The sequence below is a fragment of the Dermacentor variabilis genome, chromosome 6 (assembly GCF_050947875.1).
Source record: "Dermacentor variabilis isolate Ectoservices chromosome 6, ASM5094787v1, whole genome shotgun sequence".
In the NCBI taxonomy this organism is placed as follows: Eukaryota; Metazoa; Arthropoda; class Arachnida; order Ixodida; family Ixodidae; genus Dermacentor; species Dermacentor variabilis.
In genome coordinates, this window is record NC_134573.1 from 163,259,946 (window position 1) to 163,287,189 (window position 27,244).

General features: G+C 47.7%; 1 long non-coding RNA gene across 1 annotated transcript in view; it reads right to left on the reverse strand.

The window, feature by feature from the left end:
* Positions 1–3,883: 3,883 nt before the first annotated feature.
* Positions 3,884–27,244, reverse strand: part of LOC142584434 (uncharacterized) — a 272,834-nt gene continuing 249,473 nt past the window's right edge. The window contains exon 3 of the long non-coding RNA XR_012828785.1: positions 3,884–4,065. This is a non-coding gene — a long non-coding RNA (uncharacterized LOC142584434). The remainder of the gene's footprint in view (positions 4,066–27,244) is intronic.

Here is a 27,244-nt window from a genome sequence, read left to right on the forward strand (position 1 = left end):
AGGCAAGCACTATGTCCGCGAAAGATGCTGTCATATGGTAAAATATTTGCGTCACCGCGATCTCGGCGCTGCTCTAAGTGCCCAGGACTCCGCACTGCTGCCGTAAGCATGTTTTGATCATCGCTAGTGTAAATCTTTGTAAAAACCTTTAGATAATCACTAGTCAAAGTAAACATAAGGAAGGACATATGCGTCAGCTTCTTTCAGACTTCGCCAAGGCTGTACCAAATCGCGGCCAACGGGGGAACCCTGCATCTCTCGCCCTTTTTTCCAAGGGATGGAGCGTCACGTCTTGCCACTGGACCGCGTGCGGCGCTCCCAAGTTTATATGTAACCACGAGCTCCAAGCACTCCGAGGCACCCTTCAAATTCGGACTGCAACAGTTCCTCAGCGTCTCAATATCTGTAACTTCATCTTCAGAACGCGCTAATACTTTGAGAAAGAGTTGAGGTGAAATGAGTTACTTGGTGAACGTGCAATACAGCTGTACCTGGCCTCGCCTTCATGCAGTCGCTTCTTCGGCGTCCTAAACGTAGCCGGACAGTTTTCACAATCCCGAAGGCTGAGGGGGGTGAGGGGATGTTTGTTCACCAAGCCCTGAGGGGTGGTTGAGCAGCCATTTAAAGGAAACTTCGGATGTGGGCGACAGAGTCCTCGCAACGACATGAGACGCGGGAAGTGGGACGGGGCGGGGGGCACTACCCACTTACCTCCGGAAAACACCAAATGGAGCTCGAGCCCCCGAGCCTACCCCCTAACCCCAACCCCCTCTTCTCGCCGTAGTTGGCGCCTATGACCTGAAATGAAATAAAAGGAAGCTGAGAAATAACACACATTCTTGCGTGATTCCCTAAAAGCGGGCTCAAACACAAGGCTGTATCTACATCTCTCTTTCCGGTCATTTAAATGTAAAAAAAGAACGCGTCTAGTGTTCTTTGTTGTTTTTTGTATTTACTGCAACTAAGACCACCTTAGCCTCTCCAGCACCAGGGTTCTACTGGCTGCCTTGCAAACTCTGCACTCTCACCCCCTCCATCCCCTGAGCGAGAGAGAAAGATGTGGAAGAGAGTCCTCAAGCGATCGAAGAATCCACGTCGTGTGCTTGTTTTGAAGAGAATGCGGCAGAAAAGAAAAAAAAGGAAGAACACACCTCGCAAGTACGCACGGCGGAAGTACACCAACGAAACAGCCGACACGAAGAAAAACAACGGAAGAGAAGTGGGGAGCTTCGAAGCAGGCAGCGGCCGGCTGGCGAGCATCACAGCAAACCTTCTAAGCCAGCAGGACTGCATCCTGAAGATGCGTTGTTGTCCGTCAAACGGGGGAGGACGCGGAAGGCGAGGCAGCTAGGGAGGAGGTCATTTCGCACTGGCGCAGCATCTAAAGCTTTGTTTTGCCGATCCGCGTAGTGCCAGCACTTCGTCTATTTCAGGATGTAAGGTCACAACCATTTGTTGTGCGTGCCAACACTCTTCGACAGATTAAGAGTAGCCCAACTGCGATGGCCTCCGCTGTCATTTCTCTTTTACACATGAAAAAAAGAAAAAAAAATTGACGCCATTTTTGTTGACTACTCCAAAGCATTTGACAAGGTATGTCATGCTAAGTTACTTGTGAAGCTTGACACTTTATTGAGGGGCATACACGGCAATCACTTGCTTGGCTGGATAAGCGACTACTTGCATCTGCGGTCCCAGTTTGTCTTATTTAATCAGGCGCACTCATGTTCAGTCGGAATTTCTTCCAGGGACCTCCATACAGTTTCCTCCACACAGGGCTCCGTATTGGGACCACTTTTATTGATTATTTACGTTAATGATGTCGAAAGCGTTGTTACTAACACTGTTGTTAAGCTCTGTTTGTATGTAGACGACTGTGTCTTGTACTCTAACATCGCCAGCGTCAATGCCCAGGAGATGCTGAATGGATGCTGAAGAATGCTGAATGCATTGAACACGTTCAATCCCTTCTGCAACTGGAGCAAGACCTGGCGAATCGAAATCAACTTCGAAAAAACGGTATCAATGACCTTTTCGAACAAAAAGGAACCCTTGAAATTCGCCTGCAGTAATGATGAGAAGATTTTGACTTATGTCACCGAGTTCAAATATCTTGGTGTAACTTTTTCTTCCAGCTTAAAACGGCACAAACACGTAGACTTCATTTGTTCCAGGGCTCTAAAACGACTTGGGTATTTAAAAAGAACACTAAAACCAGCAACCAAGGAATGCAAACTAGCAGCTTACAAATCCGTCGTGAGGCCCACTCTAGAATATCCATCTGTTGTCTGGTCACCTCACTGCGTATCTGATGTATCAAAGCTTGAGGCTGTGCAGAAGAAAGCTATTAGATTTATCTATAATCGATACGATCGCAATTTCTCTCCTTCTCTGCATGCTGGCCTGCAATCGCTTGAGCCGTTGGCACATGGGAGCAGGTGTGAAAGGATTATAATGTTGCACAAAATTGTACATGTTTCTGTCATTGTCGACGTACCTGTGACATTTGTTGGCTCCTCGGCACGTGTAACGCGAAGAGCCAATCCCTTGAATATTGTTCCCTTTTGAGCTCACTTAGATAGCTTCAAATTTTCTTTCTTGCCATTTACCATTGAATTGTGGAAAAAGCTACATACTAATCTCCGAGAATTGCCACATGAGCGTTTTGTAGACGAAGTTCGTTTACAGGTGACATGTTTATTGTATGTTATCTTGATGTACTTACCCACTCCTGCTATGTGTCAAATTTGAAACAGCAGTATTTGTAAATAAATAAAAAAAAAGCTGACTTAGTTTCAGAAGCGAAACATACTAGCCTGACTACCATTATACGCCTACTGTCAATGTTACAGGTCATTTTTTTTTTCCTTTCAAACTGCGATGGCTGGATGCGGCATAGCGGCGGTGTTTACATCCCAGGTCGGCGTCTATGTCTCGCGTCCTGAGCAAACACCTCTGTCGCTATCGCTTCTTCAGTTTGAGCTCTCAAGTTGATTACGGTCAAGACATCTCTCAGCCGCAGCCCACGGTCAAGACAGATGGCCGGGCGTTCTATTTTGGTGGGCGAATGTTGACAACGCGGGCGCCGGCTTCTTCGTCTGAGCAAGACGGTGGTCGCGGCGGAGAGGAAACGCAACATGTGTCGCGAAGTGCGCCCGGACGGAAAGCGGGCCTCGTAAATAGCCCGAGGCGGTCCTCCGGACGAAGTCGTCCCTTCCCACCTGGCGCCCGTAGCTGTAACTACATAGTACGACTGAGCGGTGCACAGGGCGCTCGCATGATTACGGCGAGACCTTACCGCAGTGGCTTCTAGCCAGCCGGATGACTGAGGTACATACGTAAATCATGAAGGGGGCGGACAATCTTTCACCGAGACGTCGTGTTTCGGCGTGCCTGCTGCTGAGTCTGCGACCCCGGCTGACACTCTTGACGGGACGTGAAATTTCACTTTATATACTTATAGGAATGAGCGCCAAGAAATCAACCTTCATTGTGCTCTTTCTCTTTTTTGGTCGGCGTGGTTTGAGTTGAAGCATACCTACAAAATAGATAACATATCGGAGAACCTTCACGAAGGACGAACGGGTTTAATCGAACAGAGTGCGGTATAGAATATCCCCCTATTTCTCGAAACGCATCGTTAGCGCGTCGCCGACCCTGAATCGAATCTTGCTTTTCTTCTTTTTTTTTTAGGTAACTTCTGCCTAGTAAACATGGTGATTAGGCATGACATTTGGCTGAAGTGGCTTATACTGCTATTGCTAAAAAAAGGCAACAAGAGAAATTAGACCAAAATAAAATAGAAATAACAACTCCGACTTCACTTAACCTGGTTTCAGTAAGAGAGAGATATGTATGGATGTTTGATGGATGTTGTAGATTATTTTATTGTCTAGCCTGTTACTCCAGATGACGATAGCGACGTATGAAATGACGCATTTATACGTACACTCGCACACAGCATGCCATGGAGGGTCTTCAAGAAAGGCTTAGAGCGCCTTAGTTGAGCGCAAAACACAACCGACGCTGCTCCACGGTCCAAGTACATTGTGCAGCTTGAAGGACCTGCCAATTGAATTGAAAAAAAAATGAAGATGTTAGAGCAGCCCTACAGGTCACAGTGCGCACGCAGACGCACAAAACACCATTGAAATCAAAGCACCCGTTACGCTTTTTGCACAGCATTTCAATGAGGGCGAAATGAGAAAATACCCGCGCACATAGATTTCGGTGCATGTTAAAGAACCCATGGTCGGCCCAAATTATTCAGGAGGCCCTCACTACGGTGTGTCTCGTGATGAGATCGCGGTTTTGACACGTAACAGCCCATAATTTTATATATATATATATATATATATATATATATATATATATATATATATATATATATATATATATATATATATATATATATATATATATATATATATATATATATTATCACGCTCTTTGCATTGTGCGAAAGTCGTGAATTGCGGTTTGTGTTCGTTGTAGGCGACGTTCAACCCGGGTGCACTATGGTCACGTGCTGTATAAGGCCGCTCTGCATGAGGAAGTGAGTACGAGCAGGCATGCTCAGCGTGTGAATGTCAGTGCGAAAAAGAGTACGGAAGAAATTAAATCCGGCGTACCGCGAGTTTGCAGTATCCCAGCCCCCTTACGTCACGCATTCAGTGCGGAGTGCAATTGTCCGCGTACACTCCGTCCCGAAGAGGTTGGTGTATTAATTCACCCATTCCACTTTCTTAATAAGCGACGATCATAACGGAAACAATAAAAGAAAGACCAAGAGAAAAAGAAAAGAAATCAACCGGCACAGGGAGAGAGTCGTTTCAGAAAAGTCGCCCTTGTTTCAGAAAGAAGTTTACAACGCTTCCTTTTCGATATTTCATACTGAATACTATACGGAGGCTGATCCCAAAGCAGATGCCTCACCGCAAACTCTCTTGCTGTTGCTCCCCGCCCCCTCACCCACTTAATATAAGCAAAGAGTTATACTTCTTTCTTTCTTTCTTTCTTTCTTTCTTTCTTTCTTTCTTTTTTTGTATAGAGCTTGCTGCGTTGCCTCGTATGTCTTTCATGAGCACGAGGAACGCTGCAGATTTGTTAGCCACCGTTTTCTATAGAGACAACAAAAACAAAGATAGATGACTGAAAGCTACCCAGGTACTGGCAGGAACAGTCTAGAGAAAACATAACTGCATGCAGTATGGGCAAAAGATCCTTCTTGAACCTTGTTCGGAAAGCACTTCGCAAGGAAATGCGGCAGAAAAAGAATGAACGAAACAATAATTTAGTGTTCTTCATCGTTATGAGTTTAATATAAAAAAGATCAAAATATGCATGACATTGTGCTCGTTATTACTTAGCCGGCAACGCCTGAACAATCACCAGTAATTAAGATAAGAAAGTAGCGTTCTTTAGAAATACTTAAGCTGATTTTAACAGTGCGTCACGAGACTCCAGTAGTGCATCGGTTTTAGTTACCCATTAAAGAGAAATTGTTTGCCGAAGCTCTCCCCCCCCCTCTCTCTCTCTTGTTTAGGAAACAGCCAAATGTCTCATTAGCTGCTACTGCTCCATTTGCTACTAATTGGTTTAGCAGCTGTTGGGGTCATTTGTGTATTTAAATACAGCCAAGACATTCGCTTCCCTACGAAACATCGAACGACAACGACTTGCAGTGTCCGCCTCAATGGCACTCGGTACGCTCTTACAAAAATACCGGTGCGTCGATGCATCTTACCGAGAATGAGTCAGGAATGCACTCAGACAAAGCGTCGGGGAAGCTAATTTTTTTAACCGGGTTCTGCATGTGTTTAGGTAACGTATGTCGGCATGCCATTAATGACCATCGTCCACCATGCAGTTACAATGCGATAATTCGTTTTCTCTTGAGCCCTCACGAGTAGACTGCTGCCGTTTCGCCACTCATTTGCGTTTCGGGAAATTGCGACCGCAATAAATTTAGCGAGATTAAACGAGGGCGGGACGAGCTGAAGCGTATGTAAGTCCTGAACGGCAAGATAAGCTCAAACCACTCACCGAATGGAGAGCGCGCGCTAAGAAGATACTTAATTCATTCCGCGCACACTTCCTCTGCGTTTTACGTCCTCTCGTATTCGTCCTCACGGAGAAGAAAGTCTGCTACGTACTGCTTCGTAAGCAGACAACTACGTCTCGGTGCTGCGTAAAAGAACGAAATTTTTTTCTCCTCTCTTTCTTAGACAAAAGTGCCTCGTCAAACTCATTCTATGGTTCTCGCGTTCGCCACTAAAAGACAGCTACCACTCCAGTCGAGGAAGTTTGATGGCACGTTCTTTTTTTTTTAATCATTATTATTGGACCAAGGCAATTCCCGAGAACAAGGAGTGATAAGCACGAAGAAGTTAGTGTTTTCAAAGCACAAGTTGCGCATGCGGAACAAGAAATTCAGTAGAGCTCAAGCTGATGCGGATTAGTATAGTGAGGCAGGCAATAGAGGGAAGCCATAATTTTATAACATGGCAATATGGGATGCGTAACTTTAAGTGTTCTCGATCTCCAAATAAACTTGCCCAATTTCTTCCCCCGTGTGACACAGGAAACCTTATCCCAGCATGCTTACATCTCTCTGCATGGCTATAATATTTTGAACAGCAGAGAAAACATTTGCCAAGCGCTGAAACAAAGCTGATAACGGCTTCAACGCGCCAACGTGCACGGTTGGTAAATTGACACGACTAATGACTCATCAGTACTTGCAAGTTATTAGCAATAGCATGCTCTAGAACGACAGTTTCAGTCTCTACAGTATCACCGTGCTCATATTATGGGCTTCACACCAACAAGTGTCAGAATCCATTACCAAGACTGGCGCAAGACCCTGCTTAATGCGCTTTTCCTCTGCTGTTTATTTAGATATCGCGCTAGCAATAACAGATATAGCGCAAAGGACACACGTTTGCCACTTACCTGAAGTATCTCGGGTCTCAGATGTACAGGAATCCCTTGCAGGTTAGCATGCAATTTATGACTTGGAACACGTTGGTCGGCTTCTAACTGCGGTATACCTGTTGCTTTCAGACGTTAGAGTTGACGTAGTAGCTTCATCACTTGTGACTGCAGCACGAAAATCTTGACTTGATTCTCTAAGCGACAGTAAGCGAGAGTTCAAGTGCGCGCGCACATTCATGCAAACACACGCTCATGCAAAGAACACTTTTTAGTCACTTTCCGCGGCACTTCGGAAGAAAGAAGCATTCGTGGTCGCGTCTGCGAAACTGGGACAGCGAAATTTGATCGGCAGAACGAAATCATGGCCATCTTGTAGCCGCTACACATCTCGGCGGCACGCTTCTTGGTTGCGTTCAATAACAACTTATTCGTTTTCCCCCTTCCTTGACGTAGTATGTCCACAACCTCAGCGTTTGATCGCTCCTATACTAAAGCGGGTCACCGCCTTCCTCTTCTTCTTTTCGCCAGTCATTTCTTTGATCTTTTTTAATCCCAGCCGTGTTGCATAGTAGCAAGCAAAACGAATGATGGCGGCCGACCGTTAAATCAGGTTAGCCAAACGTTGACCACTCATAGAAACCAACCAGGAAAAAAAGAAACCAAAGAACAACAACAAAAAAAAAACAAGAGACACGCACACCACTGCTGCACGCGGACTCCACGTTGTTCGTTATGTCGTCCGCGGCTATATATACCGTGTCACTGGCGTGCTGTTTGCTTCCGCTATTGGTATATTGTTGTGTCGTCGTATTTTTTCCCACTGCTGAGCAACTGAACACACACCGCTTTTCCTGAACCCTCTGCTCGCTCTCGAAGAGCAGCAACATTCAGCAGCCGCAGCATTAGGTTCCATTGCGTCGGGCCTGCTGTGCGTTCAACGCGAAGCTGGTACAGCTGCGACGGGCTCATGAGGTTGCTGAAAGTGTAATGTTGATCACTACTACCTCAAAACGCGACACTTATCTGATTAGTATGGCTCGCCAGTCGACTCTCACTTGGTCTTTGCCACGTGTAAGCGAGCAGCAGATGTAAGACTATAATACTAAAGCGTCTGAGTGCCGCCATCTCGGTATAATGCCGCTGCCGTTTAAAATCTCTAACAGCCAAATGCACGTTATGACAGTATATTCGTATGCATGAAAATGGTTGCGCGGATGCATTCGGTGCCTTATGAAAATGTTAATTTGACGTCCCTACGCACTTTTCGTGCAAGGGCTCAACAGCAACACACACACGCACACAAATTATACTGAGCCTTTTCTTAAGCGGAGTAGCTGACTATCAGCGTGTACGACGGACGCCTTGAACGCATCATGGTTTCAGAGGCAGCATGCGCGTACGTACGTAGCGCAATTCAAATCCATTCTATCCTCAAGAAGCGCTTACTTTCTCCTGACCGTGCAGCCGCGGATGCGCGGAGGCGATCACCATCTAGTGGTGCTGAAAGTAACCCAGCAGTAACATAGCACACGCGCGCGGCGCGCATGCTAGGTCATGATTGGTTGGCTCATTTGGCAAGGGAACAGCCAGGCGGCAGCGCCCACGGTCACGAAACCCGGCGAGGTTCCCAAAGAAGAGCTCCGCTTTTAGGAAAACAACAGAAGCCGGGGCACTAAACTTGTGCGTGTACCTCACACTCACCTCACGCTATAGTTGGCACAATCCTCCCATTGAGAACCTATACACTCCGTTTCAGACATCAGGTGCAACGCTGTGGAAAGTATACGCAAAAAGTTCGGCGACGAAAATCGATCTCTCCGCGCTTTCTATCCATGCTCCGCTGAGCGCCAATGGCCTTTGCTCGTGCGAGCATGCACGTGAGACTGGTGCGATGGGCTGCCAATAAAAAAAATGGAAAAGAAACGTAATGCAAAAGGAATTGATCTAAAACAAAGCATGAGATAGCCGTATACCACAGTTTGTTTGTTTCTAAGGATTAGCACTTTCTTCATTCAATAATGAACCTGTATAAAGAACAGTTTCGCACGACTGCCATAAAGAACATCGAACTATTTTTAAGGGCAGCAGCAGCCACTGCAAGAAGTCTCTCTAGGCTCCACAACGTTGCACCTGGTGTCTGAAACGGAGCATAGCGCCGACGCAGCGTGCGCGCGGAGTTACTGCAGCGCAGGCAGCGTGCGCCTCCCGTGAACCACGAGCGCCCCGTCAATCTACGGACGGGTGAGAGATTGAAAGAGGCGTACTGGAACCGCACCTCCGAGGCGCACCTCCGACGTAGATTGAAAAATAGCAAGTAAAATGGAGCGAGAAGCAGCAGGCTTGTCTTTAGATGAGATAGAAAGATAAATAAACTGCAGGTTAAGCTAGCGAGAAGCGAGAAAAACAACGTCGTGCAGTCGAGCCAGCCCGTGAGGGGTCAAGATGTCAGCGTGTGCGGATTTCCTATGCGCTAAGACTGATGGGCCGCGAGGACGGCGTGAGCGTGCTATCTGCGCCCTCTAGCGGAAGACGTGTACGTGCGTGAACGAAGTCTTAGAGGATGGGAGCAGGGGGAGCCGATACAGGCGCTGTTGCTGCTGCGCGATTCTCGTCGAACAACAACGCCCGACTTGAAAGACAGCAGAAGCCACGCGCGAGAAACAGGTCACAGCCTGCCTTCCTATCGCTCCAGTTCATCCCTTTAAGTTCCTGCGTTCTGACGCTTACGTACACATGCACAATCATCCTCTTAGCAACCCCACACTGATCTTCTTTCTTTCGTAGTGAAGCATATTCCTTCGATCGCTCGTGCCGATGCTGCTGCTTGTCCTCCTTTGACCTTCATTTCCTGGAGGCCCGAGAAGGGCATCCCCTCAGCAACGAGACCTTTGCGCCATTGTTTTGTACGCAGCTGCCGGACACAGCATGCAGAAGGCTGGCGGTTTTGTTCGTCTACCCTCTTCTGCTCTCAATATTCATATTATGTTTTGGTAATGAAAACACATGTACTTTTGTTCTCCCTTTACCGATAAGCCTCTCCATTGGAAGCTGTAGGCTCGTATGTTTTTTTCCGTGGAACACCCCTTCTCTGGTTTTCTGGTTAAACGACAGATAACGGGAACAAAATGTTTATGAAAGGTACACGATAAAAGCAAAATAGGCGAGTCCATCGCTTGAACTCCGTACTCCGTACTTGAACTCCGTACTTGAACTCCGGCCGCTTCCGTACTCCCGCATTGGAGGGGGGGCGGGAGATCAGACCTATTGTTTATTTACTCTAAATAAATGATAGCGCGTCCTTACGAGCTATTCTTTTTCTGCTATTTGCACAGTCATCCTATACCTTCTCATTACCTTCAAAGTACGCTGGAACGTTCTCCTCTATCGCTACGCGGTCAATACTGACTCAGCGGTCTTGCGTTTTTGATTGTGTCGCAATGAATCGTGAACTTTTACTTGGTTTCGTCGCGCGTACGCCACTGTGTAACCTTTATAACATGCCTTATTCAGCCCTACCCATAGTCGTGCCTCAACGCTCATGCAATTGCGTATAGCGGCAGCGTTTCCTAGAGGTGGGTGTGCTGCGATGCACGTTTTGTTTTGCCTTATAAAGTGAAGTTTACTCATTTGTTTTCTTCACGTTTGACCATGGGTTCGATGATTTGAGTTCACGCATCTACTCTGATATCGCTACTTCATGTCGACTCAGCTACACTTGTAGACTCCGATGTCTTCATCCATGCTCAAACCGCTCTTTAGTGTTGGCAAAGAAACATATTTACTGCTAATAACTTCCGCTGGTGATGAGAGCATTAAAAAAAGATGAAGAAATTGTGGCACCAATCAATGACTGAGAATATAACGGAAGTGATACTAAGAAGCTTAGAAAAAAGGATATGTGCACTAGTGCAGTTCGTGAAGTCGACAAACCTCATTGAGCAACTGTAGTCTGTAGTAGTAGACTGTAGTTTGTGAGCGACTGTCAGATATACAGGTCGGTCGGTCTCGCGACCACAGCCGGACGTTATAGTGCTTATGACAGGAAAAGTACGATATTTTATGCATGGAAAGTGGCCACAGCGCGGGGATGGCGGAGTACTGTATGTGGCCTTCATTAAAAGTACCAATGCCAAGTACCAAAACACCTGAAGATAAAGAAATGAACCATCGTTTTGAGTGTGAAGTGTAACGAGATGGTAAATAAAAGAGCGAGCTCCATTCAGCCTACTTTTTGTTTTGATACGCCCAAACGTAGAACTATCGCCCTCGTTATTTCTTGTCGGCGCTCACAAACTAAGCAGCCCCAGTTCAAAAGGCGAATTTCAGCTACTGTCGAGGATGGTAGACGACGAAGTGATCCTATTGCTGAGTGTTGTTCTCCGTCACCAGTATTTTGTGGTAATTCTCGCTTTCTTCCGGGGAACACTGTTCCCTACTCGACGGGAATGGAAGTGGAGCCACCCGCACTCCCACCTGATGTTGCGGCGCCTGCGTCGGCGCCTCAAGGAAGCGGAACAGCCTTTCGAGCGACAGCGAGGCTATCCTAATAGACTCGACCGAGAGCGACGACAGCTCCGACGACGACTACGTGACTGTCCTGAGTCAGAAAGCAAAGCGGCGGATGCTTAGGGCCTCTGTGGACACATCTACTATGAGGACTCCGCAGAGTTCGCCGAAGTACACCACCCTATTCTTACCTGTGCTACCCTCCGACAACATGAGGTTCCTCAACAGGCAAGTTGCATCGGTTGAACTCGAGAGACTGTTGCCAAATGGCATTGAGGACGTACGAGTCAACCCTCCGAAGAATGTTGTCGCGGTAGACGTCGCCCATGCGTCGGCGTTAGATTCTCTGCGAGCTGTCACTGTTCTCGGTGGCAAGAACGTCCGTACCATCATCCCGATGGGTAGAGAAGCTACTACAGGCGTCATATATGACATTGATGCGGCCATCTCGGGTGAGGATTTACCGCTTTTGATAAAGCCTGCCAATCATGGTACCCACATACTGCAGGTGGCCCGTCTCGGAACTTCCAGATGCGTAAAAATTGTCTTTAAAGGTGACTGCCTTCCATCGCATGTGAAGGTAGGTCATTTCCGACATGCTGTCCGGCCCTTTGTTCCCAAGCCGCTTCAGTGCAGAAACTGCCAGAAATTCGGTCACGTGAGCGCCGTCTGTGGAAAGTCTGCTATATGTTCCCGTTGTGCGGCACAACACTATGCAGGCTACTGCCAGGCAGAAACTTATAAGTGTCCGAGCTGTCAAGGGCCCCACGATGCCTCATCAAAGGAATGTCCTAGAGTTAAGCGAGAACTCTCCATATTGAAGAAAATGGTGAGGGACCGGTCGACTCATCGTGAAGCAGCTGCTGACGTCAGGCGACGTCGTTCTCGTCGCAGACGCTCATCAAGGAATTCCGCTCTCCGCACAAAGAATACGCGTGCCGCAAAGCCTCTTGCTGTTGAATCTGCTCCAACCCCAGTGCAGAATGTGTCCAAACCGCGTATAGATAACGGAGCAGCTGAAAAGAATGCCGTGGATGAAGAATGGCCACCACTGCCAAGGATAAGCCCTGTGGAAAACCCCAATAAGGAGAAGCACCACAATGCTCCACCCCTCACCCAGATGAGCCGACAGAGCATGACCGCCGAATTGTAACAATGCTGAAGTCTTTGATAAATGCGATTCGCACGCTAGTGGGCAACTCGAATACGCCAACAGCTCGAAGCACAGTGCAAGTGTTGTATGCCCTGAGCCCAGTGCTTGCAAATCTTGCGTAAGCACAATGGCTCTTTCACTGCCTTCACTCCGTGAAGAAGTGCGTAGCACGACGATTTTCCAGTGGAATGCCACAGGAATTCAATCACGGATTTCACGTTTCCGCCAATACGTTTTTACGAACCGATTTCCTGTAGTGGTAATATGTGAACCGAACGTGTCAAAAGCGCTAAGGCTCCCTGGATTCGAAGCTTTTATGGCGTCGACGTGCGGGCACTCCAGCAAAGTAATTGTTTACATCCGTACAGAACTGACTTATATTCACCACTCGGTGCAGCCTCATGATGGAAACCAATACGTCTGTCTCCGCATTACAAAGAATAAAGTGGCCTTCACCCTCATCGGCGCCTACATCTCCCCATATAGTCGGTTCGACGGCGACCGACTGCGAGACATCCTGACGGCGATTTCTGCACCCTGGATTATCACGGGAGACTTTAATGCTCATCACTTGGCTTGGGGAAGCTCCAGAATTGATTCCAGGGGCCGAAAACTTGTGGAATTTGCTTCCGACTATGAACTCAGCATTATGAACGATGGCAGTCCGACGTACATGCGTGGTTCGAACTATAGCAGTTGCTTAGATTTAATTTTGGTTTCACGGTAACTTGGTCAAAATGTTCGATGGTTCTCTGACATCGAGACTCATGGCAGTGACCATATTCCCACCTACTTAAGTATCACTGGATTTGGAAGTTCCTCCTTTTCTACTTCCCGACAAGTATATATAAGGTGGTCAACATATAAGACAAAGGTGGAAGAGGCATGCAAAGAAGGATTTACTGGCATCATTGAGAACCTTATTACAAGTGTACTGGAATCGTCTAAGTACACATTTACATCCGCAAAAAAACGTACGCATTTCGACATGGAACTTGAGGGACTTCGAACGATTCGCAGAAGGGCCAAGAGGCGATACGGGCGCACGAAGTCAATTCATGACCTTAGAGTCGCTCGACGTATACAGAAGAAAATCCAGCATAGTATGGACAGGCTGGAGGAACAACGGTGGAAGACGTTCTGCGAATCACTTGACCCCCGCAAGCCACAGTCTATCATATGGAGGACGGTGCGCGGCCTTGGCTCGTCTCCACAGCAACGACACCCGTTCTCAGCCCTAGCCCTCCATCAAGGCCGCTCACAGGTCGATATAGCCGAAGGTTTCTGTGCGAAGATTGCGGGCAGTGTAGTCACCGTCAATAGCGAAATTCTAGGTGAGGTTCCTGCGACACGCTTCCCAGAATTGAATGTGTCCTTCTCACTTGAGGAATTGGACGCTGCTCTGGCCACATGCAGGCACTCATCGTCGCCAGGACCAGACGGCATCACCTACGGTGCTTTATGCCACCTAGGTGAAGATGGCCGAAGCAGACTTCTGGAATGTTATAACCAGTCATGGAATGATGGCGTCGTTCCTGAGCGGTGAAAGTCCAGCCGCTTGATACCACTCCTGAAGCCCGGAAAGTCGCCACTTGACTTAGCGTCCTACCGATCCATTGCGCTGTCCAGCTGTGTTGGGAAGATTATGGAACGAATAATTCTCACCCGCCTAGAGTGGTATCTTGAGCGCCACAACGTATACCCCGAGGCCATGTCTTGTTTTAGAAGAGGCCGTTCCTCTATTGACAGCGTCATCGACCTCGTCACGTCTGTACAACAAGAAAAACACCACAAGCGTCTATCGGTTGCACTATTCCTCGATGTGAAAAGCGCCTATGATAAAGTAACGCATGAAGCCGTCATAGATGCCCTGGAAAATAATGGAATTGGTGGACGCATGTTTCAGTGGATTCGGAGCTATCTATTCTAAAGATCCTACTTCTTGAACAGTGCAGTCGGCCGTACCGCTGACCATTACACTTGCCGTGACGTCACTCAGGGTGGGGTTCTTAGCCCCACTTTGTTCAACCTTGCAATCCTTGGACTTGCCGACGTTCTACCACATACAGTAAACTGTCCCATATATGCTGACGACATATGCATATGGGCCTCGGCAGTTACGCGTCTCCAAGTGCGTGCACAGCTCCAAAAAGCAGTGACCCTAATATCATCGTACCTGCGTGCTCAAGGCCTCAGCATTTCGACCGAGAAGTGCGCCTTAGTCGCTTTTACCCACAAGCCCATGACATGGTACCCATTTCTATTGACCTCCAACCAATTTTCTACGCAAAAACTCACCGATTCCTAGGCGTTATTATAGACAGATACCTTTCATGGAGCCCCCACATCTCATACTTGAAGAAGAGGCTTACTTCTATCTCCCATATACTAAGGTTTCTTGCCGGTAAAACGTGGGGCACATCCATGGCATCTATGCTTCAACTATACAGGACGCTCTTCCTAGGATACTTGCGATACAGCACACCAGTGCTGTCCAATGCTAACAAAACTAACATCCATGTCCTACAGAGCATTCAAGGCCAAGCCCTACGAACATGTCTGGGGCTACCTCGAAATGCTTCAACTGTGGCAACGATTGACACCGTGGGAGACCACCCAAATTGACCTATATAGCTATCGACGCACTCCGGGTGCATGTTCGCCATATATCCAGAGTGCCTGACAACCATCTCGCTCGCTTGCCTGAGAAAAGACCCAAGGCAGCGTTCTCCAGATCAATTGCGGCTAACCGGCACTCTTTGTCTTTGAGGCCCCCACCCGCAACAAGAACGCCATCCCCTATGTGGTGCTTGAAAAGGCCTCCTGTGTACCTTGCTGTTCCAGGAATAGTGAAGAAAGCTAGCCTGACCACCACGGCTCTCAAGCAGATCACATTGAAACTTTTGCATCGTTCATACGCTAACCGAATCCATGTTTACACGGATGGTTCCGTCTCGGAAAATTCTACGCGTGCGGTTGTTCTACCATCTCAATCGGTCGTCATCAAGTTTAAGACTTCACACGTAACGACATCTACACGTTCCGAACTGGCCGCTCTTCGCGCTGCTGTCGAATATATTGAAAAAGAACCACCCAACAAATGGGCAATATCTAGTGACTCGAAAGCAGCCCTTCAAAGCTTGCGAAGTTTATGACGTGGCAATTATGAACAGCTGGTGTCACAAATCAACGAAACCTGCCATTGCGCTTCTGAACGAGGACATGATATTATATTTCAGAGGCTGCCGGGACATTGTGGCATCGTTGGTAGTCACCTCGCCGATGACGCTACCCGACGTGCCCAGGCTGGCTCACCGACAATCCTTATACCTTTATCGAGAGTCGACGCTGCAAGAGAGCTTCGTAGTCTCGCTCGTACCATCACGTTAAGTTACTGGCATACACCAGAGAACTCTAAGTGTCGTTTATACAGCCTCGACCCATCACTGAAACTTAAATTACCAGGGAATCTTCCACGACGTCACGCAACACTGCTGTGTCGGCTGTGGGTAGGAGTAGCATTCACCAACTCCTACAGCTATCGTATTGGAATGGCGGATTCACCAATGTGCGCTAAGTGCAAGTGCGAAAAGACCATCAGTCACCTTCTGTGCCACTGTTCTCGCTTCGATAATCAACGTGGGACTCTCCGGTGTGCCTTAAATAGACTGGATGACAGGCCATTTACGGAAGCGAAGATCTTGGGAGCCTGGCCTCACAGTTCATTAGCCCAGAAACCAGTTCGAGCGCTTTTTCACTACCTTAAGGCAACAGACTTGAGTGCCCGACTATAGACATACTACACCTAAGTTCTCTCTCTCTCTCTTTCACTCCCCATTCCCCTCCCCACGTGTAGGGTAGCAAACTGGACTCAGTCTGGTTAACCTCCCTGCATTTCCTTCTTCCCTTCTCTCTCTCTCTCAGCCACTGTCGCACAAGTGCTGCCGAACTCTAGATGATGCTCCCGAAATAGGTTAGACACGTCAGAAGCTTCAATTACACTCGCTGCTTCCTCATTCGATTAACTTCTCTCCCGTACGCATCTCCTCATCTGGTCCTCCTTCTGTGCCACGGGCGTTATAGTATCTCTTTTCGTCCATCTTTCTTGCGTGAGAGCAGGCCGGACCTAAACACTCTGAGCACTTTCTGTATACATGCTAAAGTTCGGGTCACGAAACAATTACCACAGGATCCAAGAAAAAGCAAACCATGGAGAGAGAAAAAAAAAAACGAACACTGCTTAGTTGCCGCGTGTTACACCAAGAGAACTAACAGCCCCGTATACGCTCTTCGCGAGTTCTTTGTCGACGTTGATGGGAAAGCGCGTCTCCGGCTAGATGATAATGGCTTTGTTTTAGACTCGCCGAGTTTGTCCGAAGTGGTTAGGCGTGCTTTCTTCCTTATCGCCTTGTATTTCTTCTTCTTCTATTCATTAACCTAACTACACTCCACTTCTTTATTACTTACGAGTGTGCTTACCACGACTTGTCCGCTACAACCCTACCCCGCGTATATCCTGCATCACACCGCCCCGACGCAGTGCGTCCAACTGCCAGATGTGCTTTCAGAAGGATCACAGGAAGACGGCGCACAGTGTAATGACGACAGCCGCGTCCCCGGCCGTTCTGCTAGTCAACTAACTACACCCTTTTCCCTTCGTTTCTCTTACTTCTTTTGTTTTCGTCAATTTTTTCCGCGGTGCGTGGGAAAACGAGGTTGACGCAGGAGTTGTTTTTACCGCAGAGGTGCCGGGGAGCGCCCGCGAGTAGGTTAGCGTTCGCGTGTGAATGCGCAACTACACGTGTTCATGAATATGCAGCGCAAACGCTTTAGTGAAGACGAGCGCAGCGCGCCGGTTCGGTTTGCTTGCCGGGCCGCTCGGCTCGTTACGGTGAGAAAGAGGAACTCGCTATAGAGTGACTCAAATGGCAATATGCATGAAACTCGGCGCAGGCTTCCGCCTCATACCACTCCCCCCCACCCAGAAGGGATGTGCCATCTGCCTATAGCGCCGCCGGCACCAGCACGCCCCGACATGCCGCAGAGTAACCCCCGTACACCTATGTCCGACAGCGCGCCGAGACGTCGCTCGAAACGCAAGCAGGCGCAACTACGCTGCTTCAAGGTTGCCGGTATTCGCGAACTAACACCGTAAAGGAGACCGTTCCGAGCAAAAGAAATGCTGCGCGTACGAATTTCGTTCCGAGCGCGGCTGTCGCGCCACATTTTGCTGCGACAGCATTTACGAGCCGGCAAATTGGTTCGCGCGCGTCCTGTCCAAATGTGCGACCGGCTGTGTCCCGGCGTTGAAGCGCCACGTCGACAAAGGCGCACCATCCAAGCCTTTCCGTAGTCTGAAATACGAACTCAAGTTAAATGACGTCAGCGAGGAGCGAATATTATCGTTTGCTTTAGCTAGTGCTGTGTATGGCTGTCACAGATTTTGCAGCGTCCTGGATGACAAGGTTCTTCCTAGTTCAGTTTAATGCATGCAGTGCTTTCTTATTCTACTGAAATGAAAAGAAAATAGCTTTTGTTACCCTGAAAGAGTGACGACTGCCGATTTTCGCCCTACAGCAATAACAGTAACAAAAGTATTGTAATGTAATAGAATTACGGCCCTGTTACGGAGAACCTGGATCGAGGTTCGTTAAAGAGAGCAAGTCGTGGAACGTGCAGTAGAACACTGGGACACTCTGGAACATGCGGAGACAAAAGGCGAGGACTAGTTGCACCGCAAGCTACACTGAGCCCCTTTTCGCACATTCTGAGCGCAATGCTCCCTTTGTTATGCTAGAGTTCGGCTAGCACTGCACGACTTGTAATAGCTATTTCAGTTTTACTTTCAAGTCGGCGAAACGTGGGTCAGCTTATCCGAGCGTAGAACATTTAGACTGCGCACCAGGGCCTTGTTTCAGGGTCTTCAGCACACTGTTAATGGCGACTCTGTTTGGCCGCTCTTTTTTATATTCCTGGTTTTCTTTTTAAGCGAAACGAGCCAAACACTGCAGCTGATACGTAAGTGAACGAGCGGCTTATACGTGGACTGCCCATGGAATTTAAATAGGTTGCATGCGCCTGTTACAGAGTTGTCCTTGCAAATAAAGTCGACAGAAAACTTCAGGGAAAGAACTCATGCAGATCCAACGCAGGCCTTGGAATCTATGTGAAGCGAAGCGACGTGTTAGTGAAGCGGCTGAACAAATGCTTTACAACTAACGGCGATGCGTACACTTTCACTGTACTTTCATTTTTTTTTTCAATACTTTCACTGTACGCACCGTGTAATCTGGTGAAATATTCGTTTTTATTCTCTACAAAGGTCGAAACGTTATTTTCATGCAATTTTTATGTGTGTGCATTGCATCGCTCACGAGCTATGGCGAAATGCAAGCACCGTGTCCGGCGGGGTGCACAGCGTGATACGCGTATGAGAAGCGATGTCACAAGGACGAAGGCGATGCATGATGCATGTCGTGAGAAGAATGGCGATGACAGGAGTACGCACAGAAAAGTACGACACGTATCAAGCAACATTTAAGGATTCTGTGCCTCTCGCGTCACATCCCGGGTGGCTTAGATCAAAGAAAATAAAGTAAACCGAACAATACGATAAATATAATTCACCATTCCATTAACAGGTCGCTGTGCTTTAGAAAGGCCTGATATATATAAATATATATATATATATATATATATATATATATATATTGTGAGCATTATTCATGCGCTTCATATTCTCACCTGTACATACTCATCATCACCGTTTTGGACCCTGGTGGTGGGGCTCTCACTCGAGAGAATAAAGAAGGGACTGGCTGCCTAAACCTCGTCTCACAAGTGGTGGAGTGTGCTGTCCGGTTCCTTCGCCCTCTCGCTCCCGGTATCTCTCCAGCTTCATCTGCGCTACATCCCTGGAGCTCCGCTCGGGTCGCCGCCTCTACCAACTGCACTCAACAATGTCGCAAGACCAGCAGACCAGTACCACGACATCCACCTTGCCTACTCCTGCGGGAACCCCTTCTTGGACAGTCACCACCCCTCAGAAGGATCCACCGCTCTTTGCTGGGCTTCCAGGCGACGACGTTGAAGACTGGTTGGAGCTATACGAGCGCGTGAGTGACTTTAACCACTGGAACGAATCAGCAAAACTTGCTCACGTCGCCTTCTACCTAACCGGAGGTGCGAAAACTTGGTTTTCCAATCATGAGCTCGATTTGGTCAACTGGAGCATCTTTAAACACCATCTACGCCAGATTTTCGCGAACTCGTCTGTCCGCTCCGATATCGCTAAGAAGAAGCTTGCTGAGCGTGTACAGCACTCAGGCGAGTCCTACACTTCGTACATAGAGGACGTCCTCGCCCTCTGCCGCCGCGTGAACACCTCGATGGCAGAGAGTGACCGTGTGCGCCACCTGCTCAAGGGTATTGGGACTGCGGCATTCAATGCTCGTGTAGTGCTGAATCCCACTACCGTCGCCGACATCATCAGTACGTGTCAGCGTCTCGATGACCTTCATATGCTCCGCTTACACCCTGACACGTCTGATTGCAAGGCGTCCAACGACAGCGAGCTACGTGCTTTGATTCGCTCCATCATCCGTGAGGAACTGCACGCCCAAGCTTCGTCAAACCCTCCTGAGGTCCATCTGATGCCCTCACTCTCATTCTGATTTCTCTCACTCTCTCTCCCTCTCTCTGTAGAATGTCTAAGTAATCTTTTGCAGCTGTAGGTACAAACTTATTTAGAATTCCTAAGTAAGCGTTTGCGGTAGCAGGCAAAACATTCTGCGTATTAACTAAATAAATTATTGTAGCGACAGGTTCCAGCTTACATTTCTCCATATCTGCCACTCCCGTGACGGGCCCTTTCTCGCTACCGCCATGCTTGACATTCATCCGTCCTTTTCGCCTGCCACCTTTTCTTTCCTTTTCTTTGCATCCGTGAGCCCGCTACGTGCAGGCGAGGCAGTAGTCGCGCAGTATTTGCAACATGCCTATATTAGCTTATTTCGAAAGCGCTCCGCGAGCGCCTGAAGCTTCGTGTAGCGACTTCCTTGCACTCGCATTTATTCGACTGCAATCAAGATTTCCTGTCTTTCGGACTCGCCCGAACCTACCTCCCGCCCTTCGCCTTGCTCGCAACGCAAATCGCAGTGCACAGCACTTGGGAAACCGCAAAGCGACAACCGTCGCCAACTTTCCACTGCTGCCCATGTCTGTCACACTCTGTTGCAAACCGTGGAAGCGCAACACATCCTCGGCTGATGATGTCAGCAGATCTTGTTGCTAGGAAAGCTGGCGCATTGCTAACGCAGCCTGATAAATGCACGTCACTGGAAACGGATGCTAAAAAGAAACCGAGATGCAAAAGAGGGTCGGTTGTTCAACAGACTCATGTGGTAAGGGGACAAGGCCACCTACCTGACCCGCTTTAAGCAGCCGTGCTGGAGCATCAGAAGGGCATCTGCTTTATGCATTTCGGTACATCTCACGCAGACCTGTCAACCTTCAAATGTGAAAAAAAAAATACTACCGCCGAAGCTAAAAGAAACTAAAATTTAATTAAGAATACTGAGAATTGTTTTCTATGCACGACGTACATTGGTTATGTTTTCTTTTAAATGCTGACTTCATTCATTATTATTTTTGATGCCTGGTGAAAAGACACGCTGCCCTATAATCGGAGCAAACATTACAGAAAAACGGAAATGTTCATGATATTTATTCGTAAAATATCCCCACCGCCGAACATCCGCCGGCTTATGAGACGTGTGCAAACAGCTTTCCTGACCATGCGCCCTGCTTTCCAGGGGTGCGTTGCTTGGGAGGGCTTTGTTCAGACCGCTATGTTTGCTGTGCAAAAACCAAGACAAGCACAGCACCGAGCATATTTCTACAGGGGCCTGGCCGGTCTCGTGCCACTGAACTCTCAACATGTATACCTGTCCTTCCAAGCGTCTGCAACTCGCGTCGTTGTCGAGCACCAGGACGGGAGCGCGCTTGCACCAATTTTACTGATAGGTACACTGCGGCAGCACCCACCTGCTCCCGAATTTCTATTGTATAACACATACAAGCCATACTCACGTACAACTGCAGAACACGTAGTCGCTGATGACGCCACAGTTCGCGTTTATCTCGTTTACGCTCGTATACATAGCTACGCAGGATATAACAATTGGCACTTACAGATTCGCGTCGAACGGCCGGGGTAGAAATCATGCTGTCGCCGTCACACGATTGTTGTCGCCATCGTCTTGCTGCGTCTCTGCCCGCTCGCTTCACGCACATCGCTGCTTGTTTTACGCAAACACGTTGGTCCACCTGGTAAAGTATTGCGTCATCTCAAAAGATGCAGGGTAGCCAGTTACCGGCAAAATGCTCCGCATAACATCGATTTGCACAATGCATGGTACCTGCTTCATTTCTTGCTTAATTCAGGAACCTGGCACAAATAAACTGCGGAGTTGATGCGCATGTGGTACAATGGGCGGCTAAATGGCCACCGCACCAATTTTCAAGAACCTGGCACTGCTAAACTGCGGAGTTGATGCTTATGTAGCACAATGAGTGGTTAAATGGCTACCGTACCCATTTCTTCTTTACATCATTTGGCAGTCAGTGCTGGTCCAATTGTGGTCGTTTTCTTGTCATAGTCCAATCACGCTGCCTCAATGTTCATTTGACCTTAACTTAACGCCATAGAGAAATATGCATAAACGGCATAGGACACGAACGTTCCGGAGCCGAGGTCAGACACAGTCACGTTTATTGTACGCTACCTTACTCAGCCAATGCAATCTCTCTCTGGCAAGAAATGGACTACTTTTTTGAAATACTGCGTCAGCACTTTCAGCAACCTGCCCAAAGAGCAGAAGAAACACATCATTTCAATTGCTGCGTGTGACCCTTATTGTATGAATATGTTGTTGTTTTTTTAATCCGAGTGACATGCAAGTAATTCTTTTTTTATGTGTAGAATGTCTCAGCTGCCATGCTTATGACGTCTACCATAGCGACGAGACAGCCCACCTCCTATGAAACTTCTCGTACGCATCGCACATCAAATAATGAGCACTCTCAGGCGTGTCAAATGTGCTAACCTGGCGTAGCTCAGCTTATTCGCATGGTACATAAGCATACAGCTATGCCATGTTCGCGTGCGTATATACATTGTGTTTGTCATTTGTTTTTAAGGCCTGAATGAAAAACCTAACGCGTTTGCCTACCTCAATAGGTAGTTATATGCTGGCTAGACAACATTTGATACATAAGATGACAAAGATATGCACCGAGTTTACGTCTCTATCACAAAAGAAAGACTCTATTTGAACCTTTCTAGTCCGAGTCACGTTACATGTGACTTCCGTAGGAATGACGTCGCTGCATAATACACAAATATGAAGTGAATTAACGCATTTGCGATCAAAGCAGTTAAGTTTCCACATACTTGCGCTGTAATTCAAAAATCAAAGCCCGACAATGTGGATTCTTCATCGCGATAACTACAGAGCAGGCGGCAGCAATTGAGGTCTGCTCCTACGAGTTGGCAGCAATCATCGCTTGAACACCGTTAAACTGAACCGTTCCAAATTGGCGCGGCATGTACGCGGCATACCGGACATATTGTCCTGGTATTTTATGTATAAAAAATGCGAGCGCATTCTTGCTCGCCCGGTGCATATGTTTGAGGCCCTGCACTTACCCTGCATCAGTCTTCACTACGCGACGGTGTTATCGACAGCAAACCTTACCACCGGTTCTGGTTAACCTACCTGTCTACCTGCCTGCATACGCTTCGTTCCTGCTATTATTCCGAGTAATTGCATCGCCGCAGCCGTTGTTTGCGCCATGTCATTTGTGCGTCTGACTTCATGCAGCGCTAAAGAAAAGCTCGAGCACCCCGAAAGCTCAGAGTAAAACAAAGAAAAAAACGCAGAAATAAACCGTCACTCGCACTAGATCACTTCGATATCGACGAGTCACCGACAAACCGCTAAACAAGCTCCGAAGGAGCGCGGATTGTATGTCCCGCGCCGACGGTGTTTCTGTGCGAGAATACGATCGCAAGGAGGCACGCCTTAATTCTACTGTCAGCTTTGCGCTCAGCAGATCTGCGCCATCGTTGAAGGTGCCCTATAAGATCCGCTCAGGGCGGAAATCTGCGAGGCGATTCGGGCCACTCCCCCAGACTGCATTTTCTGTACTGCCGCTACTAGCCGTCACTGACAACACCACCACGCGTAAAGGCGAGAGTACGCGGCCGGCCAACTGTCGGTATAGCAGCCAACACCAGCTAAAATCCCACATGCCCCGAAGCGCTGGGTAAATTAATCGTCCCTTGAGCAGGTCCCGCTGGCGCGTGGTGTTTGTGGCTGCTACTGCTTCGATCTCTGTGGCGAGTGTACACTCGACAGACAGGCGGTCCATAAGATAGCGGTGCATCGGTACGCAAAGTGCGAAAAGGAAGCGTAATGGAGGCCGCGACAAATCAATCTTGTACGCATGATAAGCAACTCCGGTGTTTATGTGCCTGTGCTAGCCCGATCGAGTCGACTCGAAGAGGGGGGCGCGTGGTCTCGTTTCTGTGCGAGCGCTCCAGGCAGTCCATACGTCGCGCCCCTGTACTTTTGACGAAGTCACTCCCTGTTCGCGTTCCTAGGAAGTATATACATGCTGCCTTATTGGACAGATAAAATGTCGTGCGCGTGCTATGTGCACGCGCGTGCCAAATAATATGCCTAGTAGAAGAAAGTGATTCCGTTTTGTTTCTTTTTACTGAATCGTGTTCCCATTCAGCCAAACAGTCCCGGAGATCGTGCTCGTTGCAGACGTCGACTAATTCTGCCGGTGTGCTCGAAAGTGAGGCAAGGTTCGGTTTATTAAAAATAATCAAATTCTGGGGTTTTACGATCCAAAACTGCTACTTGATTGTGAGGCACACCGTAGTGGGGGTGGGGTGGCTCCGGATTAATCTCTACCATCTGGGATTCTTTGGCGTGCACCCAATTCACGGTGCACGGAGGTCTTTTCATTCCACCACCATTGGAATGGGAAGACTGGGACCACCGCGGCCGGGATCGAACGCGCAACCTCGATGTCAGCAACACCAGTACATAGCCACTCAACTACCCAGTTCATCGGTCTCAAAAAAGATGGTTTTCCAAGAAACAGAAGAAAGCATACAAAGATTTCGTTGTGTCGTCGTCCATAGAAGTCCACAGCTGTACGCTTAAAGTGTTTAGTTTAATCTAGCACTTCTCTAGAAGCACTTGGAAGGCTTGCTGGCTATAAAGCATTCTCTTTTTTTTCTTCATTCGTCATTACGATTATTTGTTGTTGTTTTATCCTTCTGTGCCCTCGAATGTTCTTTTTTTCTCGTGCTAAAAAATTTATTTTCTCATTTGCGTACATTATTCGCATACATTATTGTATAGCGATTGTATTAGTGGCTTGCCATTACCTCTTTTTTGAAATGCGTAGATACAGCCTCTAAACTCATGGCCTTAAACTTTTTATCCCCTACTTTCTACAAACAACCGACTTAAAGTCTGTGAACCAAAGTTAGATGAAGTGAAATATACTTGCTGATAAGTTTAGCCGAACAGAAAGATTACATGCATATATGGCCCAAACGGACGTCAATAAAAGAAAGGCAATGCACTAAACATATGTTTACATGGAGTGCATAGGCAACCCTTACAAGCCCTAAGCTCAATATCATAAGGGAAGAACGCTGCGTGGTTCCAAAGGAACATTGTCGCGCTGTGGCAACAGCAGCAGTAATAATGCTTCGACGGCAATGAACTACGCAGGGAAAAGCCGAGGCTCGAACTGCGCGCTCGTTACTGACTCAGGTGTCTCCCGCAGCACGCGCTGAGGACGTAGCGGTCGAAAAGAGGCGGGTACACGAGCGTGCTCCTGACGAAAGCAGTGCGTCTTCCTGACGTCACTGCTTCGCTGACTCTCCTTTTTCTCGAGCTAGGCGAGAGGGCTTGACGAGCAGAACGCGAGACAAAAGAGGAGAGAGAGATCGGTCGAAGAGAGAGAGCAGAGGGGAGAGCAAATGTACACGTTCAGAGCGCGGAATCAATCAAGGAGGGATAAAAGAAACACGAGGGAGAGGTGCTTAGCCGGGGCTGTCGGAGGAGAGCAAGGGTTTGGTTTGAGCCTCTGCAGGCGTTTGTCACTGATGTCCCTTGAAACGATGCATCACGCTTGCATCATGGGCTCGCAGCGCGATCTGTGTTCTGCTTGAAAGGTTCGGCTGCAGAGAACGTGAAGTGATTGTGAGGCCTGAGAAAATAAGCCGCTGGTTGCTTGCTTGTGGGTCGTTGGGCGAGGGGCGGAACAAGAATGCTTTCGTTTCTCTCTTTTTTTCTTTTTTAATCTGTTTTCAAGGATATGTTGGTGCTTGTAGGCGGCACCGACTACTCCTCCTTTTTCAGCCACCAGATGTGTACCAAAAGGCATAAAGATAGAGAGATAATTTAATTGAAAGAAGGCAGAGAGGTCGGCCTGAGCTAAGGTGCTGAAAGTTTCAAACAAACAATATAGGAAGCATACTGTGACAGCAGTTCTAAACTTTTCAAAGATAAATCAGAAGTGATTATGGTGGTGAGTGGGCTACTTCCGAAAGGTATTGTACCAAGATGCTTCAAGATAACACTGAGAGGAAACAGAAACAATTCTTTCTGCGTTTTTCCACCATTAACAAGGAAGAGTAGAGAAAAAAGCGATGACATTTAAAAACGTAATCCTGCTTTTGCAAAATCAGCTCACCTTAAGTAAACGCTCTAGGGAGACGAAGCTTGACATGGCCGCGTGTCTTTGTCTATCGTTGGGACAAAAATAATCACTGTAAACGCAGTCGCTGGCACGATATAAATCATCGTGGTCCCAGGTAGACATAAGCGTCTGGTACCGTAAATGTAACGTTTTCTTTAGCGCACGAAATACGGAAGAAATAAAAGATTGGCAGGAAAGTACTCTTTGCGAGAGTTTTCCTTTTTCTTTTTGTTTTCTTTTTCTTAAAAACGGCTTTACGAACTCTCCCTGAACCAACTCCCAGATGATGCCAAGTGGACGGAAATAAAGACCTCAAGCAAGTTTATTAAGACGCGCGCAACGACTGAACGGGAGACCTAAACAAGATAATCGCATTACATTTTTTTACATAAAGTTTCTTAAGATAACTCGAGTTAGAGATGAAAGCCTGCAAACGAACCTCGTTTTAACCGTGGAAGAGCTCACGTGGCTGCTGGCGAACACTAAAAATAGAGGTCAAAACATGGAACTTGCTTTTGCTGGAAATATTGTCAAATGGCGTAAGCACTGGCACATATGCTATCAGGTTGAGAATAAATTATTCTGCAATGAATAAGAAGAAACGCTCAAAATAATGGGGTGGCAAGAACTGTTCGTTCACGTCAGCACATGATTATGCTCCGCAGCCCATTGATTGATTGATTGATTGATTGATTGATTGATTGATTGATTGATTGATTGATTGATTGATTGATTGATTGATTGATTGATTGATTGATTGATTGATTGATTGATCGATCGATCGACTGGAATGCGAGTGGAAGTGTTTTCTTATAACAGCTGCGGATCTGCAGGATGATAAATTATTATAAATTATTC